The sequence below is a fragment of the Sapajus apella genome, unplaced genomic scaffold, assembly GCF_009761245.1.
Source record: "Sapajus apella isolate SASKATOON/1434 unplaced genomic scaffold, GSC_monkey_1.0 scaffold8, whole genome shotgun sequence".
Classification (NCBI taxonomy): Eukaryota; Metazoa; Chordata; class Mammalia; order Primates; family Cebidae; genus Sapajus; species Sapajus apella.
This window is the reverse complement of record NW_022436948.1, coordinates 9,461,147-9,480,510: the sequence shown is the minus strand read 5'-3', so window position 1 is coordinate 9,480,510 and position 19,364 is coordinate 9,461,147. Positions and strand designations below refer to the sequence as shown.

Genomic DNA, 19,364 nt, shown 5'->3' with positions numbered 1-19,364 from the left:
CCAGTCCTCTGCCCTGTTCTGTTTTCTGTCTAGGAACACCCTCTCATCCTCAGACAAGTGACAATGAAGTGACAGTAAGGGCAAACCAAGCCACTGTCCAAAAATTTCACCACCTACCTTGGAGAAGCTCTCATTTCCCGTCAGATATAAATGAAAAATCAGATATGAATCTGCTGGGGAATGAGAGTTCCATTTCTTTTTGTTGTTATTGTTGTTTTAAAGTTGCCAAGCTTTATTTAGGCTGTAATGGTTACAGTTAACACACACGTAACCCTATATTCCGTGTCTCCCACGCGGTCCCCTGAGCAGGCTCAGCTACCCTTTCCCTCAGTCTCACTTCTTGTCTTTCCCCTTCTTGTCCTTCTTGCCTTCCTTGGTGGCCTGGGAGGCCAGGGAGCCCAGAGCACTTCGAATGGCTTCATTGTTGGGATCCACACCTGGGAGATTCTCTAGGTCCTTCATCACGTCGTAATCATCCTCCTCCTTGGCTGGCTCACATGCGTCCATGGCTGAGCTGGCATCAATGTCTGCTGATTCCGCCTGGCCAAACTGCTCCCTGCAGGGACATCTGCGTGGCATGAGCAATCTGCTCTTCCTCAGTCATACTGCTTAGGTCAGGAAGCCCAGTATGGCCAAACTCTTGCTGGCTGGCTGTCATCTTCAGCCGGGCATTGGCTGACTCTCCAGTCCCAGTTGTAGCAATCCTGGCCAGGTGGGGTGGGAATCCTGCCAGATCTTGGGGCAATCACCATGGTGGGCTTGGTCACACCGGTCACATCTGAGAGCCCCCAAGGGCAAGGACCTTAGTCCCTGATCTTCTGCAGGGACATCAGCTGGATGCACAAAACTCCATCTCAAAAAAACGGGAACCAGAATCAGAAAGTCTGATTGGATCAAGTTTATCCTGAATTGACTGTGAATTGACTGAATTTTGTTTCATTGTCAAGTTTAAGAACTCCATTACGGGGTGGGATGAAGGCTTGAGACAGAAATCATATTTAGTGATGGAAAAGGGAATCTGAAATGTTTCGCTGCCCACTTGAGTTCTGGTCTCAGGAAACTGTACTGACTTCATCGAGAAAGCAGGTGCTGCATGCACAGTTGATCGACGCGGAAGTGGATGTTTACAGTGAGCAGTTGAAGCCACTTCCCTCCTGACAGCTTGGAGCGTGGGCCTAGAACCCACAGCCCACAGGCTAAGAAGCAAAGGGGGGTGATTTTACAACCAGTGCACTGGGTTGAGAGTGCTCCCACCCTCCAAAGTTCTTGTCCACTCAGAACCTTAGAACGTGACCCCGTTTGGAAGTAGGGCTGTGGTTGTAATGAGTGAAGATGAGGTCACAGTGGATTAGGGTGGGCCCTAAACCAACGCGACTGCTGTCCTTATAAGAGCAGAGGAGATGCAGAGGGAAAACGGCTATGTGAGGGCTGAGGAGGAGATTGCAGCTGTGCTGCTGTAGGGCGGGGTGTGCCGGGAATGGCTAGGGCCCACCGGAAGCTGGAAGGGGCAAGGAAGCCTCCTTTCCCAGAGCTTCAGAGACAGCATGGTTCTCCCGGCACCTTGATTTCAGAATTCTGTCTTCCAGAGCTAGGAGTAAATTTCAGTTGTTTTAAGCCACCTAATTTGAAGTACTTTGTTACAGCTGCCCTAGGATGCTAATATACTGTGTTGTAAAAATCCGGGTTTCTGCTGGGTGCGGTGGCTCCCAAACGCCTGTAATCCCAGCACTTTGGGAGGACGAGGAGGATCGCCTGAGTCCAGGAGTTTGAGACCGGCCTGGGCAACACAGTGAAGCTCCATCTCAACAAAAAATACAAAAATTAGCCAGGCATGATGGTGCACAGCTGTGGTCCCAGCTACTTGGGAGGCTGAGGTGGGAGGATCTCTTGACCCCAGGAGGTTTTGAGGCTGGAGGAAGCCATGATCACACCACTGCACTCCAATTAGGGCGACAGAGCGAGACCTTGTTTCAAAAATTAAAATAAAAATCAGGGTTTCTGGAGCCTCTGCTCTATCTGAAATGATTTAGAAGCCTTTCTTCTAGGGATAAATTTCTCCAAATTTAGAACCAGGCAGGATATTTCGGGCACAAGAGGGTCCCAGGGTGTCTCCATGGAGCATCCCCTGCTCCCCCTTCCTAGTCTAACAGTTGACGTGGACCCCTGAAAACAAATGTCCGCAAGTCACTCAGGATGCCCTCCCAGCCAGTGGAGAGGCAAGCCGAAGAAGGAAGGAAGAGAGATGGTGGGAGCACAGGCTCTTTGCTTTCCAACAGGAAGGGGCTCAGGGCCTGTTTTCTTTTCCCTCCCTTTCAGATGGATCATTCATATCTCCAATAACTCTTATCTTTCAGCAAACTCCAGCAGGCCCCAAACAAGCTGAGAAAATATCCAACTTCAAAGGTTTTGCACAAATCATCTTAAAGACCTGACCTAAACCTGGGAAAGCCGGAACGAAGCCCAGAAATCACTTCTTACTTCGTTGTCATTTAACCAAGACACCGTTCCCCTCCGCAGGTCACATCTGTCACTGCCCCTCACTGCCCGTCCCCCCAGGTCCCAACCACCTGAGACACCTGCACAATCCACCCTCAAAGCAGTGAGTTAGAAGCCGTGCTCCTGATCCTTGGCCGGTGGCTTTAGTGTTATTCTCGGGGACAGAGTGGGGCACCTTAGGGGGCTGCCCTGTAAGAGCTGTGGTTTAATTTCCTTTGCTACTTTACTTAGCTCTTCAGTCTCAGTCTCAGCCACTGAACTGTGTCTCTGCCATTGGTGGTGACATCACAGGGTGACACTGTTGTCAGGGAGAGGAAGATGCTTTTTTTTTTTTTTGATATGGAGTCTTGCTCTGTCCCACAGGCTGGAGTGCAGTGACGGAATTCTGGCTCACCGAAACCTCCACCTTCCCGGGTTCAAGCGATTCTCCTGTCTCAGCCTCCCGAGTAGCTGGGATTACAGGCACCCACCATCATGTCCAGCTAATTTTTGTATTTTTAGTAGAGATGGAGTTTTCCCATATTGGCCAGGCTGGTGTCGAACTCCTGACCTCAGGGGATCCACCTGCCTTGGCCTCCCAAAGTGCCGGGATTATAGGTATGAGCCACTGTGCCCAGCTAGGAAGATGCTTTTGTGAGCTGGGACAATTGTGAGTGAAAATAGAAGAAAAAAAGTAAAATAATAATACTACTAATGCCTTTTCTCTGGTCCTGGGAAATCTACACGAACTTGTATTTTACATCTCTTGTCTGGATTTAGTTGACAAGCAAGATAAAAGACCAGTAGAATAACTGGTGGGAAAAATACTTGTACGGCAGCAGGTTGGTTGAATAAAATAAGAGATTTCCAATTTCAGACTGGATATGTGCACTTAAAATCAGCAGACATGGCCAGGCGAGGTGGATCACAAGGTCAGGAGTTCAAGACCAGCCTGGCCAAGACGCTAAAACCTCGCCTCTACTAAGAAAAAAAAAAAGGCAAAAATTAGCTTGGTATGGTGGCAGGTGCCTGTAATCCCAGCTACTGGGGAGGATGAGGCAGGGAATTTCTTGAACCTGGGAGGCGGAGGTTGCAGTGAACCAAGATTGCACACTGCACTACAGCCTAGGTGACAGAGCGAGACTCCATCTCAAAAAAAAAAAAAAAAAAAAAAAAGATCAGCAGACCTGTTGTGAGTATAAACCTCTGTAAAGTGAGCACCGTTGTAGGTGAGATGGGGATGTGGAAATGGGTGGACTGATGGCAAAGCGCTCTTCCCCTCCACCCTGGAAAAAATGCTCGTGAGAACTGGCTGTGGCAGACAGCAGCCTACAGAAAGGTGGGGGCACCTCTCAGCTGGCCTTCAGCTTCCATACAGACACGGAAAAACCAGTCTAGGCTCTGGTTTGGGCCCCACTGGCTGCATGTGCCTGGATGCCATCAGCCCTGCACGAAGGTGGCCACTGAGGGGCCCTCGTGGGAGCGGAAATTCAACCAGGGCTTGGTCCCTGTCCGAGGTGCCAGGAGACTGTTCTTTTCTTGTAGGTGGTTCGCTCAGCAAGGGTACTTTTTGTAATTCAGCACCCAGATGGGGGTGCCTTCTTGCACTCCATCCAGCTGGATGAAGCACCTTTATTTTCTAATTTGGCCAGTTTCAGGCCACGTGAGAATCACTGATACGACAGAAGAGTAACCTTTCTGGGGTTGCATCTTAGGAAATTTCACTGAAGGAGGGGTATAGAGATGATGTCATTGACCATAGGACTCAAGAAATAAGCCCAGAGCACACATCGGTTTGGTGGGGGCAATGAACCCCGCCACTGCTGGGAAACTGACCTTCAGAGCTTTCACGTGAATGGGGACATTGCCTTCAGCTTTCTCCAAGGTTTTTTTTCTTCTTTCTATTTTGGTCTCACTCTGTCCACCAGTCTGGAGTGCAGTGGTGTGATCTTGACTCGATGAAACCTCTGGCCCCTGGGTTCAAGCGATTCTCCTGCCTCAGTCTCCCAAGTAGCTTGATTACAGGCGCCTGCCACCATGCCCAGCTTTTTTGTATTAGAGACAGTGTAGAGATGAGGTTTCACCATGTTGGCCAGGCTGGTCAAAAGCACTTTAATTTTGGAGGAGGCTTAGAAGGTGGCTTTGCTAAATTCTGTGAGATCTGTTTGGAAATACAGGACGGAGGGAAGGAGAAGACAAGCAGGGAGCACTGCGCAGAGCCTGCTCCTCCAGCCCTTGGTCCCCCGTCATCCGGTGGGCACTGTAGGAGGGACATCCGGACACCTGCCGGCTCCCCGGTCTCCAGCCCAGCCTCAGGGGCTCTTTGCCACTGCCCTGCAATCCTTCCCTCCCCGGAGTCCTGTCCTCAATCTTCTTTTCTTCCGCAAGCCCCTATATTGGTTTCCAAGTCATACTGGATTAAGGTCCACCTTCTTGCAGGATGACCTCATTGTGACTCCACTAACGACGTCAGCAATGACCCTATTTACAAATAGGCTCACATTCCGAGGTTCTGGGAAGGACGTGAATTTGGAGGGACACTATTTAACCCCATAACCCCCCCTTCAGTCTCCACTGGCATTGCAATCACCCCCAGACGCTCCCATCCTAGCGGCTGGCCCATCAGATCGCTTACTATGCCTACCCTGGTGGCTTCCTCTTCTGCTCCAGAAGCCCTCCTCTTAATGTTATGTTCCTATTAAGAAACCCATTTGTCCTTTAACTATTTAATTATCTCTAAGCTACTGTACCTACATTTTCCTTTTCTTTTTTGAGACAGAGTATTGCTCTGTTGTCCAGGATAGAGGGCAGTGGCGTGATCTCGGCTCACTGCAACCTCCGCCTCCTGGGTTCAAGCAATTCTCCTGCCTCAGTCTCCCAAGTTTTCACTTGAAACCTGCATACACAGCCTTTTTGTTTTATGGGCTGGTTTCCTACAGAGAATTATTCGTGAGGGATTGAACGCATTTAGGCTATTAGTAAAAAGTGATCAAAATTAGAATAGCGCTGCTTCCTCTGTGTTAGTCTCTAGGGTTGCTGCAGGGGGCGTGTTGCAATGTCTGTCCCAGGGCCCCTATCCAGACCCATTGAATCAGAATTTCAGGAGGGGAGATTGGGAATCTGTGCTTTTATGTCAGCCCCTGTTCCAATCCAGGTGACTCTCATGCATTGTGAAGTTGAGAGTCATTGATTTAGACACGTAGACGATAAATACTGATTCTTGGACTACAGAGCCAAAGACAAAGTGAGGGACTTATTACAGCTCATGGGGCCAGCTGGGCAAAGCTAGCAGGGGTTTATTGCTTCTCAGATGATCAACGTTTCTACAAGGCTGCTGTCATCTCCTGATGACAGTACAGCATTCTTACAGAATCAGGGGGCTGGTGGAGAAAATCAGGGGGTCTCCAAGCAACCCCGTGGGCAGCTCTGGGCCCAGAAGCACACACACAGTCTACCTGTCCTCCCATGCGACTCCCGCGAGGTGGAGAATTGGAGCATGTTGTTCATGTATAATGTTTGCTTTGCTTCTGCAAGCAGCCTGGGGCAGCTCAGGCTAGGTTTTCACTGTGGTGTTTGACTTGGCTTAGCTGCAAAGGTCCTCCTTTCTAGTCTGTTTATGGCAAGTTAGCACACGGCCCCATATCCAGGAGCCTAACACCAGACCCAGCAGAAAGCAGGGAGTGGGCAATGAAATGAAATGTTGGCGGGGCTGGGTTGGGCTTCCCCAGACCTGCCCTCTCAGCCGCGAGCTCGCCTGAAGTCAGGCTGGGCACGAGGCCACCTCAGACTTTGCAGCCTCGGACCTGTTGCTGCAGCTCAAGTGACAGTGACATCTCAGACAGTGATATGTCCCGCTGACCAACCACAGGGCCTGGAGGATAAGTTCCCAGGAAGGAGATACATTCCATTCTTTTTTAGACAGAGTTTCATTCTGTCGCCCAGGCTGGAGTACAGTGCCGCAATCTTGGCTCACTGCAAACTCTACCTCCCGGGTTCAAGCAATTCTCCTGCCTTGGCCTCCTGAGTAGCTGGGATTATAGGCATGCACGACCACGTCTGGCTAATTTTTGTACTTTTAGTAGAGACAAGGTTTCATCTTGTTGGCCAGGCTGATCTCGAACTTCTTGCCTCAAGTGATCCACCCGCCTCCGGCTCCCAAAGTGCTGGGGTTCCAGGTGCGTGCCACCGTGCCCGGCTGACACATTCAGTTCCTTAGCTCCCTCTTTGCTTACATATTTTCTTTCCTTTTTATTGAGGTCAACTCACTGTCAGTAGGAAGTTGCTGATTCCTTTTCATGTTTACTCCTAAGTTTCAAATAGCCACCACCTTGTATTTTAGTAAGACTCATGATCACGGTGCCAGCCACCCCATCCCATCATTTCATCTCATCTGCACAGAGCTCTACGCAGGGAGTATGACTTGATCCCATTTGATGATGAGAAAGCAACCTCAGAGAGCTTACATCAGCAGCCCAAAGTGGCCCAGCTAATTAATAGCTGGGGAGCATGGCTCAGCAGCTGGTCTCCTCAGCATGTGCCTGCTGTCTGCCCGGCTAATGGCCTGCCGCACGCTGAACCCTCCAATGGCACCTTCATCTCTCCTTCTCTGCCTTGGAGGAGGAAAGGATGATGGCTTTTCTGAAGCCTGAAAGATTTCACCCAGGTCAAGTCCCATTTGTATGAAATATATCTGCCCAGTTTATATCAGCAACATGAAGAGTAAAGAAAGCTACCTGTTTATATTGCTGCATCTGTAGGGCATTAAAATACATTATTAACGGAAGTTTTCTGTCAATATCTCACTTTTTTTTTTTTTTTTTTAGAAAAGTGAAACCATGATTGGGATACACTAGGGTGGGTGGGAGAAACCAGTTACAATCTGACCTTGGGGACATGGCAACCGTCATCTGACCCAGGGAGGGTCACATTCAAAGAGCACAGACAAGGTTCCCCAGAAGTCAGTGGGACATTTGGGCCTGAGACTGTGAAACTGAACTGGAACTGACGGGCTTTAGGGAACAGGCCCAGAACTCCCGAATTTCCTCCTTGAGGATCTCCTTCCTTCCTGTTTTCCTTCTAGATATTCTGCTGCTTTGACACGGACGCCACCCGCTGACTCCAGACTCAGCATGGGTGGCGACTGGGAGGCTCTGTGAGTCTCTCTTTTTTGGTAGCCTGGCCCTATATTAAAGGGCCCATGGTTCTTTCTGGTTGAACACACCCCAAGCTCCCAGCTAGCCCTTGGCCCTCGAGAGGGATTGTTTTTGATGGCAGGGGGGAGATCAAAGTGAATGTATTTTAGGATCTTGTTACTAGGCCACAAAAAAACACTGGATGGAAAGTCTTATGAATTTAAAAAGCCCTTTAAAAAAAAAATCCAAGGAACCCAAAAGGGGTTAAGCTATTGTTTAAAACATAGACCCAGTGCCTGAACCCTACATACTCGTTTGTAGAGGCTGGAAGAGGTTGGAAGGGGCTAATGGTGCTATTCTTTCTTGAATGTTCTGGAACACACCACAGTGAGCCAAAAGCAGTCATAGGGAACCATCATGAGGAGTAGTATGTGTTTACCTGTGTTAACTCCAATATCCACAATAGCTGAACCTTAGAATTATCCGAACTGTGCACACCAGGAAGCAAGAGCTTTAATGGGTTTAGTAACCTGTCCAAGATTACGAAGTTAGCAAGAGGCAGGGCCCAGAAATGAACAGAGTCCTTTCTTCTGCAAGCTGGCTCCCACGAAATACCATTCTTATGCCTGTTGAGGTCTGATGTGGTATCATATTATACTACTGCACCAGCAGTAGGGGGTCAAGAGCATTATTCCATCTCTGTTGTATGCTTAGGGGTCAGTCCTGAAATTAGCAGAGTTCGCTTTCAGTCATGAAGAGGGTATTCTGAGGAAATGATATCTTAGATTGCTTTCTTTCAGTGCACAGACATCACTCGAGAGGCTTCATGTTACTGAGACATCTTGTAAACTTTACAGCTACTGTTTTACACTTCATCAATGTTCCGATCTTATTATGGTGTTCACTTCAAACAATATTGAGTGTGTAAGAATCAAATGCAAATTGTACAGTATTTGACATGGATATCTTTAGGAGCCAATATTCCTTAAATATCCTGGTTTCAGTGTTATCCACTAACACTTTAATAGATAGAGTTTCTTTGCATTCATAAATATAATAGTAGTAAAAATATAAGTTGGTTACTATAAAACAAAACACCATATTTCCCAATGACTAAAACATCTATGTAGTCTTGAATCCACTCTGCCTAAAGGAAGGAAAATGTTCTCAACCCAGGCTACACATTAGATCACTTGGGAAGCTCTGAAAAATTCTTAATGCCTGGGCCCCACTCTTAGACCAATTAATTCAGTCTCTGAGAAGTGTGATCTGGGAACTGATAGTTCAGAAAACTGTACAGGTGGTTTGAACATGCAGCCAGCGTTGAGAACTACTGGGTTTAGGCAAGAATGGATTTTTTTTTCTTTTGAGATGGAGTCTTGGTCTGTAGACCAGGCTGCAGTGCAGTGGCATGATTTCAGCTCACTGCAACCTCTGCCTCCTAGGTTCAAGCAAACCTCCTGCCTCAGCCTCCCAAGTAGCTGAGATGACAGGTGTGCACCACCGTACCAGGCTAATTTTTGTATTTTTAGTAGAGATAGGGTTTCACCATGTTGGCCAGTATAGTCTTGAGCTCCTGACCTCAAGTGATCTGCCTGCTTCAACCTCCCAAAGTGTTAGGATTATAGGTGTAAGCCACCATGCCTGGCTAATATGGTTTGGCTGTGTCCCCACCCAAATCTCATCTTAAATTCCCATGTGTTGCAGGAGGGACCTTGTGGGAGGTAATTGAATCATGAGGGTGGGTCTTTTTCATTCTGCTCTCGTGATAGTGAATAAGTCTCAGGAGATCTGATGGTTTTAAAAATGGGAGTTTCCCTGCACAGGCTCTCTCTTTGCCTGCTGCCTTCCATGTAAGATGTGATTTGCTTCTCTTTGCCTTCCGCCATGATTGTGAAGCTTCCCCAGCCACATGGAACTGTGAGCTCTCCATTAAACCTCTTTCCTTTGTAAATTGCCCAGTCTCAGGTATGTCTTTATTAGCAGCATGAAAACAAACTAATAAAACCCAAACCAAGAATGGATTTTTAAATTCATGGAATTAGGTCTGATTAATATAAACACATTAATATATAAAGGTCTACACTATGCATTACAAATCAAGAGTTTTGTATATAATGCAACTGAAATGTATGCAATGAATACGATACATACAATAAGTCATTAACGTCCAGGTACAAGTAGATGCTCAATAAATATTACTGAATTGCTGAATGAATGGCAATTCATTTGAGATGGAGTGTTGGTTTGTAGCCAACACTTCGTAGGTCTGTTGGTCCTACAAAGTTTTAAATGAAAAATATATTTTGATGAAATTAAGATGCTATCAATTTTAGGATGAAGCATCACTGATAAAGAAAAAAAATTAATTGATCACATGCTATCTAGTATATGTCACAGCCTAACTTCAAAAGTACTAAAAAGGCCAGACATGGGAGCTCATGCTTGTAATACCAGCACTTTGGCAGGCCAAAGTGGGAGCATCACTTGGACCCAGGAGTTCAAGACCAGAGAGGGCAATATAGCAAAATCCCATCTCTAGGTAAAAATAAAAAATTACCTGGGCATGGTGGTACACGCCTGTAGTCCCAGCTACTTGGGAGACTGAGGCAAGAGGATCACTGGAATGTAGTAGTTTGAGGATGCAGTGAGTTATGATCATGCCACTGCACTCAAGCCTGAGTGACAGAGGGGCACCCTGTCTCAAAAAAAAGTTAAAAACAAGAAAAAATACATTTTAAAATTACTGTATTTTTTAGTCTACACCAACTGTTATACCATTAATTTCCACTAGATGCCGCTGTGATCTGCTACTTCAGGTTCAGAAGACAATCTGAACGCCAATTTTCTCCAAGGATTTAAAATTGAAATAATTCATACCCTTTAGACACAAAAGATATTTTAACCATCTCATATTTTAGGGGGTTGTGGCTCATTCTTTCTCTGTGTTAAGGTCTATCCAAAGTATCTAATGAAGTGTAAAATTATTTGAAAAGGAAATTGGAAAGTGTTAATGGCTTGAGAGAAAACAATTGCTTCCCTTTTATCCAATGCCCCAAATTTCACATTTTGCATGTAACTCATGACCAGTCTGCAGTGGGTCATAGAGAAGAGACAGTAACACTGATAGGAAGGCTGATGTTGACTTAAATGAAGTAATAAGTAAAACCTGAAGGAAATAGGGCGACATCTTCTGATTTGAAGATGGCAGATCATGGTACCCTGTATGCATGAGTCACTCTCCCAGAGACAGGAAAAGCTGGGTGGACAGGAAATCTGGGCTGATAGGACCGGGCCCTGAGCTTGAAGCCAAGCCCAATGCTCACCCTGGGCATCGACCCAGGTCCTCCCTGGCTGAAAACCTAGAAGATTTTCCCTGCTGGGTGAGAAGCACTTTTTCAGCAAAACGATGCAAGCTTTAGGGCCAAAAGGAAGCCCATGAAGCTTCCAGAGACGTGCTTGGAGCAATGCTTCTCAGACTCTCACTGATCTCCACGGTATGAGAACCAAAATGGAGAATAAGCACCTCAAAACCTGTATAACAAATTTCAAAAGTTTTACGTCTGCTAAATCTAATAAAAAGAAGCCAGGATTATATTTCCTATGTCTTCGTTTCATATTTCATTTTTCTAGTAATTCAGTTCTTTTAGTATTTTGCAGAGGTACTGGTCCATAACAGATTGGAATTTTAAAAAAAAACAGCCCTTCAGCCCAGATAGCTTTTGAAGCACTGCAGAGAGCCCACCCCAAGCTGCTGGCAGAGGCAAGGCCAGGACAATGACCCCATCACACTCCTGAATAATGCTCTAGTACACAAAACAGGTAAGAAAGGGTGGAAGAACAGGAGCGCCTTGACCGTAAAGGACAGGATGACTGGAGAGGTAGAAAGAGGTCCTAAGAACGGAACACCCTGGGGAGCCCAGCGTCTGAACCCACAGTCGGCAGCTCACCAGAACCCACCAGTTCTGCAAAGGTTCAGAGATTCCACCATTGCTGCTCCCAGCACCTCCCCGGCCCAATGCATAGACGAACAGCCTAGAACTGGCCTTGGGATAATAGGAACTCGGGTGGTTACAGTGAAAGGAAAATGCAAAAACACTCAGAATTGCCCAAGTCTTACATAGTTAGCTTCAAAAGAGAAACAACACAGAGAGGTCCATTGTTAACCCTTTCCTGGTTTGATCCTCCCAAAGCCAGCCGGCTTGGATGGAGGGAGGCGTAAGGCACTGTGGATTTCCATTTATGGATAACTGTGAGCAGGCCTTTTTGCTTCACTGAAAAATGCCCTGTTACACTGGCATACCGTCAGTGCCTTTTTTAGAAAGCCATTTAATAATACCTACCAAAATGTAAACTATGAATTCTCTTCAACTCAGCTGTTTCTCTGCTAGAAATTCATCCCCTAATTATTTACACTCCTAAAGTAAAGCGAGGGCACAAATAATACAGGATCCAATACTCCCTGGCTCTTTCTGAGAGAATAAAACTGGATAAAATCTAAATGTTCTTTACAAGAGATTAGTTAAATAACTACGGTACACTCATACGGTAGATTAACGCGCACCATTAAAAGATTAAATGCTCCTGCATTACTAATACGCAGAGTTCCAGGACACACTGTGAAGTGAAGGAAGCAAGCTGAAGTGCAGTGGGGACAGCACGATCCCATGTGTGTAAAAAAGAACAAATGTGGCCAGGCGTGGTGGCTCATACCTGTCATCCCAGCACTTTGGGAGGCCGAGGTGGGTGGATCACATGAGGTCAGGAGTTCCAGACCAGCCTGGCCAGCATGGCAAAACCCAGCCTGTACTAAAAACACAAAAATTAGCCAGGCATGGTGGCAGATGCCACCACAGTAGTAATTCCAGCCACTCAGGAGGCTGAGGAAGGAGAATTGTTTGAACCCAGGGGGCGGAAGTTGCAGTGAGCTGAGATCACACCACTTCACGCCAGCCTGGGTGAAAGAGCAAGACTCTGTCTCAAAAAAAGGAAAAAAAAAAAAAAGAACAAATACATTTCTGTCATGCAGAGAGTCCCTCTGAGGGCTGCACAAGAAGCTGGTCACAGTGGTCATCTGTGGTCATCTGTGGAAGGTGGAGCCGAGGGTCAAGGCCGGAGAGGACTTTCATTTTTAACTTCACACCCTTGTATGTGGTTTGACTTACGCAGTGCTGATTCATTATGCTATCGTTGGTCTCTGAAATACTTTTCTTAAAAGTTGTATATAATTACCACATATATACATATAAATAAATAAAAATATACACACATGTATGTGTATACATGCACTCACACATCCCCATCACATTCTGTGCTCTCAGCCAGGGAGAGCTGGGGAAGGAGACTGTCTTGTCTGCTTTGGAGCTCTTAGTGTATTACACTGTATTACAAACATTCTTGGCCAAAGAGGATTTTCAGTGCTGTCCTGAGTTGAGTATGTTCTGCAAAATGCACTGTTTCCTCCACCACGGTCTTCCTTTCTGCCACTCATTTCATGTCCCAGGGAACAGTTTCGACTCACAGTTATGGGTAAAAGGTGTACTGGACTTGCCCTGAAGATACCAAGCAAGAACATCATACGAGCCAAGTATCCAAAAGCTGCTTTCCAGGCAGCTCGAGTTGCCTTCATGGAAATGGTGGAGGAAGCAGAGGGTGAAGTTCAGGGACAGGTGGAAATCCTTCACAATCCTAACGGGCATCACTAACAGTACCATAAGTCTGGGAGAAATGACCAAGGGGATTTGAAGAGCATTAGGGTAGGAAGCCGGAATTAAGCTCATAAAGACCCATAGAGCACACAGGCCTTCTGTGTCCTGGCCTGACAGATGATGCAGTGGGGGGGCCCCGGGGAGCCAGGAGTAGTGGGCAGAGGGTAAGCAAGCACAGAGCCACCCTCTTCAGGGACACTGGAGCACCGAGGCCAGTACACATAGGAAGAAACCACCAAGGTTTCTGTTAGCCAGGGTGGGCTAGCTGAATGTCTGCAACATCACTGAAAACAGTCGCAAGTTGGAGAGACAACGGCCTTTTCCGGAACTCTCCTGGGGGAAGCACTGTGGGAGATGGAAGGTTCTGGAATGCGTGGTTATATCTCGAGGGTCCGGCTTCAGGACATTGTCCTGTGGGTCGGTAGGTGTCCTTCATTGTGGGGCTTTTGTTTTGCTGAGAGGAGGCTGCAAGTTTAAGTCAGAAAATGAACTATCTGGAAGTAAAGAAGCAGCTAAGGCTGCTCCCCCTGGCCCTTTCTTCCTGCTGGTCCTTTCCTTTATTTATTTAGAGCAGTCAGCCTTTCCTCTAGGTAAATATTGAACAAATATTTTTAAGACCACTGTTTAAACAGTGTCAAATTGTTATCCTGCCTCCACCTGGCCCTGGGCATGGCTGTGGTGTGTATTGTGCTCCGTCCTGACTCTCTTTAGTTGAGCCGGAGATGACCCTATCGCTACAGGTGGAGATGGCCGCCCACCTGCTGTGAAAACACTTCCGGTGTCCACCATCTTGGGAGGAGCTCAGACAGGAAACCACAGGCAGGAGAACGTGGCTGGGAATGGAAAGCAGGAGTGGCTCTTTGTATTACTTTGGGCTAAATTAGGAGAAGGATCGACGTTTGGAGGTGGTGTTGGTTGCAGGGAAGGAGGAGTTGGGATGGAATGAAATTTTTAGCCCAGAGAAAGGGAGCAGTGGTTGTTGGCTGAGGCGTCAATTGAAGGGCTCCCATGGAGAAGACACATAAGGTGGGGGGCAGAATCCCTGTTGAGAGGGAGGTGCCCATCCCACACAGAAATTCCTTCTCCCTGACAACTTCAGACGTCTTAGCAGCGTTGTTTTTAGACTGACTCCTTAGAAACCCAAAGTCCATTTACTGACCACCTACACAACCTATGGATCCCTCAACAACCTGAAGGTTTAGGGCCCCAGCGCACTGAGAGGTCCAGCCTTTGCTACAGCAGATGGTGTAAACTCCCACAGCCCAGCTATGTCCAGGGCTCAGCTGGGTTTTTAGCCTCCTTTTCCTCAAATGTGGCAGGCACAGCCACAGCTCTGGGCCAGTCAAGTGCCGAGCTTATCCAAGACGTTCTTCCACCAGTCAGACTGGAAATACCGGAAAGCAGTGGCAGCTGCCCTCAGAGGCAGTGTCAGTATTTTTTTTTTCCTTTTGGCCAGCTCCGTTTTGACTAGAAACTGGAATAATAATTACAATGCTACATATTTACCGATTTTAACTAATTGATCCCTTGGAGTCCTCTTTTGGGGGAAAAGCATTCTACCCACCTCATACATCAGGAAAACAAGAGGCCATATGGTTTGGCTGGGCTGGGTGGTCTCTGGTGTCAGTAGGAGAGTGGAGGCTGCGGCTTCAACAGTTCTTGACTTCTTGGCCTGTGTCCAGATCCCTGGGCCTTGCACCCCCTAGAAAGGTGACACATGAGAAACTGAAGTGGACCAGACCATAAACTCTCAGGAGCAGTTGCCTCTAGAGAGGAGGGCAGGCCTCGTGGCCCTGCCTGTGCCTGTTTCTCTTGGAGGGACAGGTTGGAGAGGAGGAAAACCCATTACTACAGGAGTGTTTCACCCACCTTTAATTACCACTTAAAACAAAACATTCTGTAATGAAAATTCCCCTTGGAAGAAAACTCCAAGTTGCTGGGAAGGTTTCATCTTTCCCCTCGGAACCCCAAGGTCTGCAGCCATGTAATCCAGTGTTGGTCTGGAAAAATATTTGTCTACAGGCAAACCCTCATGGGGTGTTGGGGATGGCTGTAGACGGCAGGAGGGCCGGTCCTGTACGGTAGTCTTTAGCAAAATCCCTCCGTCAATCCCTGGCCTGCTTATTAAGAACACTCCTAAACCTTTTAATACAAGGTAGATATGTTTTCTTCTGATTCTGTCTTCTCTATTGCCAGCAGTGTTTTTCTCAACAAATTAATGTGAGTTGGTGGTGGATGTAGAAGAGGGGAGAAGGGAAACCAAGCTCTCCAATGGCTATGGCTATTTCAAGACAAGGGACGTGGTAGAAACACAGAGGGAGGCCGGCCAGGGAGCCTCCAACCCCAACAGGTGAAGACACACATAGAGGCATGCAAGTCAGCAAACAAATTCAGGCTGGGTTCCCAGAGGGAAAAGCCTGTGTTTTTTCTAAGTGAGCAGGTGTGATTAAGCACATTCGTTTTTCTGTTGTTGTTAGCATTCCTCTTACATAACTTCAAAGCTAAAACATCCTCAGTGCCACCATCTTCATATTTCTTTCTTTTTTTTATTGTTATACTTTAAGTTCTGGGATACGTGTGCAGAATGTGCAGGTTTGTTACATAGGTATACATGTGCCATGATGGTTTGCTGGTATTTCTCCTAATGCTAGCCCTCCCCAGCCCCACCCCCCAACCCCTGACAGGCCCTGGTGTGTGATGTTTCCCTCCATGTCTGTGTGTTCTCGTATTTCAACTCCCACTTATGAGTGAGAACATGCGGTGTCTGGTTTTTCGTTCCTGTGTTAGTTTGCTGAGAATGATGGTTTCCAGCTTCATCCATGTCCTCACAAAGGAGCTGAGCTCATCCTTTTTTATGGCTGCGTAATATTCCATAGTGTATATGTGCCACATTTGCTTTATTCAGTCTATCACTGATGGTCATTTGGGTTGGTTCCACGTCTTTGTTATTGTGAACAGAAGCACACTCTTTTCACAATGTGTGGAAGCAGATTGCCAGCCCTGTTTGGAAGCACAACGTTGCCATCTCAATGGTTTCTCCTTCTGAACCCATAATAGGTGTTTGCTTAGACCATACCCCATGTTGCTTGGTGTCGTCCAATTTTCTTATGTGGATTTTACCAATTCAATGGTAGACATTTTCGTAACAGGGACCAGAGTTTTTCCATAATCAATAGTAGTTTAAATAATTGAACAACAAGTTTCCCCTTGTGTGCAATCAGCTGAGGAACATAAACTAATTTCAGTCTCATTTCTAGTGCTTGATTTTTCTTCCATCATTCCAGGCTTCCTGTCTGGCCCCCACGTCGAGAGTCCTCCTGCTGCAGGGAGCACATCTGTGAGCCATGTGCTTCCCGTCTTTGCTCCTGTACAATGGTAATTTTTTTCTTGGCTACTACAGGAAACCCAGCAGATTCAGATGTACAAGAAACCACACCAAGATCCAAGATGATATTCACTGATGTTATCAGCAGGTCTGACGCCAGCATCTGCCTGGAGAGTGCTTACCCTGAGAAGGCCCAATTCTAAGTTTGGTTGGTCAGTTTTGAGGTGGTAGCCTCATATTGAAGTAATTTCTCCCCAGAAATGGGTCTAGAAGAGGTTTATTTGTGATCTATTTTATGTAGCTGTGACTGCCTCAAGACACCTGCAAAGCGTTATTAAGAGTGTGTGTCTGGGCGTGTGGAGAACTGTTCCAGCTCAGCAGCCTGTGAACACCATTAGCAGTCCTTGAAATGGATCTGCAGGAAGTGCTGGCTGTTAATGACTCTGCCTTGATGCTCCTAGGTGAGCAGAACAAAGAGATAATGTCTGACTTTGCAAGTAGCTAAGTGCTCTAAACTGATGACTAGCTAAGGGAGAGGGAGATGCTTTGCCATCCGGAGTCTGGAAGACATTGCCAAAGGAACAGTGGGAAGTTAACAACTCTCCCATGCTGGGAGGTTGACTTTCCAAACTGATGGAAGAGTGACCAACTGATAGACTCTGGTGCTGTGTCCCTCCTACTAGCTGGGGAGGGCTTCACCTGAAGCAGTCAGAAGTGCTAAGAGAAGGCTTATGTGGTAAGGGAGAGGGAATCTTTCCAACAATAACTATTAATTGACTTTCATTTTGTAAAAGAATATTGTATTAAGTGTTTGGAGACAGAAAAGTACGGCATGCCCTCAGGATGTTTGTAATTTACTTGGGGAGAAAAGACACATGAGTGAAAAGCTAGTTAAAATACAAGGAAATAAAATAGCCACTCTCGGTAATAATATTGAGCCATTAAAGTGGATGAATCTGATCCATATGTACTCAGAGTTGAGTGGGCTAACACCAGTAGCAGAACAAGTCCCTCTGTGAAAATTAAAGCAAAACACACAGATGTGTATGGACATATATGTGTATGCATGTGAACCTGTGTGTGTATGCACACACCTGAAGGGGAACTGGAGGACAGCCCATGGAAAAAGAGCCAGAGGTTCCTTTTGGGGAGGGAAGCGAGATTGGTGAGGACAGACAAGGGCGCCTTTCACATTTTTACCACACATACTTTTGTATTGAATACATTATTTAGATCAAGAAAGTCTTTATTTCTTATGTAAAAAGGGAAAAGAGTGAAAAGCAAAGCCACAGAGCAAGTTTGGGATGGATGCCAGGGGGTGACCCTGAAGGTAGAAGTGGTGGCCCCGCCTGCCCATCGCCCCACGCTCTGCTGCCTCTCCTCCTCCTTGCTTACAGAATCCCGTTTTTGCTCAGGAATTGACCTGCCTGTGTCTCAGGCGATATCTAGAAAAACATCCAATCATGGGGGTCCCAGCCCACCCCTCTGCAGTGATTTGTTGGGCTTGGTCATGTGATGCCCTCAGGGCCAATGAGAGTGGAAGGACTGGTCATGTGATGCCCTCAGGGCCAATGAGATTGGAGGGACTGGTCATGTGATGCCCTCAGCGCCAATGAGATTGGAGGGACTGTGGGGGGGGGGGGCTGCTGGCTGCAGCTGCCTTGCTCTTAAAAAGAGAAACAGAGAAGCAGAAGGACCACTTTTCCCTCAACAGGAAAGCACCGTTTCTAGATGTGAGCGATGACTGGCGATGCGGCAGCCGTGTGAGCCTTAGGGAGCTATCCCAGGGACCGGGCCAAACTCGGAGGAGGTTGGTAGGAAGATGGAAAAGCCTGAATCCTTGAAGATTTTGTTGAGCCACTGAATCAACCTGCCCCGGAGCCGCCCTAGCTCAGGACTTTGGCTCCAGTGAGAGAACACGTTTATTTTTGTTTAAGCCAGCGGAGGTGGGAATATTTGTTACTTTCCAAATCACATACCAGTCACAGGGAGCCCCATTTGTGGGTGCGTCTGAGGGGAAGTTTGAGTCCTCAGGGACATGGCCTCTGGGAACAAGAACGAGAAAGGGTCCTAAACCCTCTGTGGCTGGGGAGGCAGAGAAGCCATCCTGAGCTAGGGGCACTGTTTGCCCTGGCACCTCAGTGGGTGAGAGGGACTGCTAGGGTGAGGTAGGGAGATATAGTTAATATAAGTAGCTCCTCAGTCTGGCCCCTGGGATATTTGATACGAGTTTTTTTGTTTTGTTTTGTTTTTAATTGATACAGGTTCCAACTCTTTTGCCCAGGCTGGAGTGCAGTGGCATGACCTCCGCCTGCTGCAGCCTTGACCTCCTGGGGTCAAGTGATCCTCCCACCTCAGCCTCCCATGTAGCTGGGACTACAGGTGTGCACCACCATGCCCAGCTAATTTTTTGTATTTTTGTTGTTGTTGTTGAAACACGGTTTCCCATGTTGCTCAGGCTGGTCTCGAACTCCTGGACTCAGGTGATCCTCTTGCCTCAGTCTCCCAAAGTGCTGTGATTACAGGCGTGAGCCACCGCGCCCAGCCTACGAGTTTGTAACAGAATCAGAAGGTGTAGTTGGAAACCATCACAGCTTCATGATAGTTGAAGGGAAGTTTTCTTCCTTCAGAGAAGAAAGCATCACTGCTCTCCTGGGGAAAGAATATTAGCAACCTCATGGGAGCTGGAGTGAGGCTGGAGTTGGGACACTGGCCAGCCTTGCA

General features: G+C 47.1%; 1 pseudogene; it reads left to right on the top strand.

The window, feature by feature from the left end:
* The first annotated feature begins 224 nt into the window (after window positions 1–224).
* LOC116551044 lies at window positions 225–13,312 on the top strand (annotated as a pseudogene).
* The last annotated feature ends 6,052 nt before the right edge of the window (window positions 13,313–19,364 follow it).